Raw genomic sequence first — 1557 nt, forward strand, 5'->3', positions numbered from 1 at the left:
TTGGAGTATTTTACAAGACATAAAGTGGTTTTACTGAGTATATTTTTAAACAAAATTGGGTTGGAACAAAATGCAATGTGTAAAAGTGTGCCAAGAAAAGGAGGAAGGATTTTACATATGTTTTTATATTGTAAAGAACTGGTGGATTTTTTAAAGAAAGGTAAATGTGTGGTTCAAGATTTGACTGTGGATTGGGATGAAAATAGAATAGAATGGAACAGAGTGGTGATGTTTGGTTGGGAAAGGAAGTGTCAAAACAAAAAGTTTATAAATCTGTGGCTAATGTTGTTGAAAAGTGCGATATGGGAAAGGAGAATTGTGGCAAAAAAGGAAGGAATTGTATTGGATGTTTGGAGTGTGTTTAAAAGAAAAGTCGAAGTGTACATGGAAAGACTTTATGTGTATTTTAAAAGGTGAAAATATGTTAGATGATTTTATCAGGTTTTACTCCACAAGTTTGTTGTGTTTTTAAAAGATCTAATGTGGAAGCTGCCAGGAAGTGAAGGAGAATTCTGAATTATTTAATGTAAAGGTATGATGTAAGGTGGTGTATGATATGTGATGTAAAAGTGATTGTATAAGAATAATTGTAATTTTTATTGTTTTGGAATAAAAAAAACAAAATTAAAAAAAAAAAAAAAAAACCGCCCCCGATCTCGTTTGATCTCGGAAGGAAGCCAAACAGGGTTGGGCCTGATTAGTACTTGGGTGGGAGACTGCTTGGGAATACCAGGTGCTGTAAGCTTTTCACTTCTCTTTCCGATACAGCAGAGGCGCTGCTACTTCATCAGGGAGACAGATCTTTGTAAAGCAGAGCAGCTTAGCGCTCGACTTGAATTATAGCGTTTGTAATTATAGTATTTGCAGCATCTTTAGAAGGGACAGTTGTAAAGTGCAACTGTTGCTTGCGGCCATACCACTCTGAACACGGATGGTGCAGGTTGAGTAGGCATAAGCAAACAGCAGAGCACAGTAGAGAAGCGGAGAGGTTTTTTCTCCTCTCTTTTTAGTTTTAAATTGGTTTTATCGAGAATAAGTACTGGGCATCTTCAGTTAAATAGTTTTTGTTTAAATCCCCAACAGTTCTGTAACTGTTTGGGGGAATGCTTTTGTTTCTTCAGCGTTAAAACATTTCTCTGAGGTGTTTTTTTCTCTTTAAGCTAAACAGACGGACAACATGGCAACGGAAAGAGAGACAGTCAAATCCACAATGGCACAGATTAACGGACACAGAGGGAAAATAACGATAGAAAAGCGGAGAAGATAACAATCGATAGTAAGACGAAGAAAACAGTTAAAAAGTTTGATAAAACTTAGCGTGTGTGTGTGGAATTGCAAGGAGAAGGCAAAGTTACAACGCCAGAATTGAAGAAAGCTGTGCGGGAGTTATGCGGGGATTGCTAGCATGCCGGATGACGGGAGAGAAAAATACGAGCTGACAATGATGAATGAGAAAGGCAAAGAGAGACTACTGGAGGGGATGAAGATCGGTGAGGTTACAGCGATGGCCAGAGAGCTAAACAACGGTGAGCTCGTTGTCTCGTTTCTAAACTTGCC

General features: G+C 38.2%; 1 long non-coding RNA gene across 1 annotated transcript in view; it reads left to right on the forward strand.

Annotated features, from left to right (window-relative positions):
* LOC122872071 overlaps positions 1–1287 on the forward strand; it is a 15888-nt gene extending 14601 nt beyond the window's left edge. Inside the window, exon 4 of the long non-coding RNA XR_006377004.1 lies at positions 1169–1287. This is a non-coding gene — a long non-coding RNA (uncharacterized LOC122872071). The remainder of the gene's footprint in view (positions 1–1168) is intronic.
* The last annotated feature ends 270 nt before the right edge of the window (positions 1288–1557 follow it).

Source organism: Siniperca chuatsi, linkage group LG24 (assembly GCF_020085105.1).
Source record: "Siniperca chuatsi isolate FFG_IHB_CAS linkage group LG24, ASM2008510v1, whole genome shotgun sequence".
Lineage (NCBI taxonomy): Eukaryota > Metazoa > Chordata > Actinopteri > Centrarchiformes > Sinipercidae > Siniperca > Siniperca chuatsi.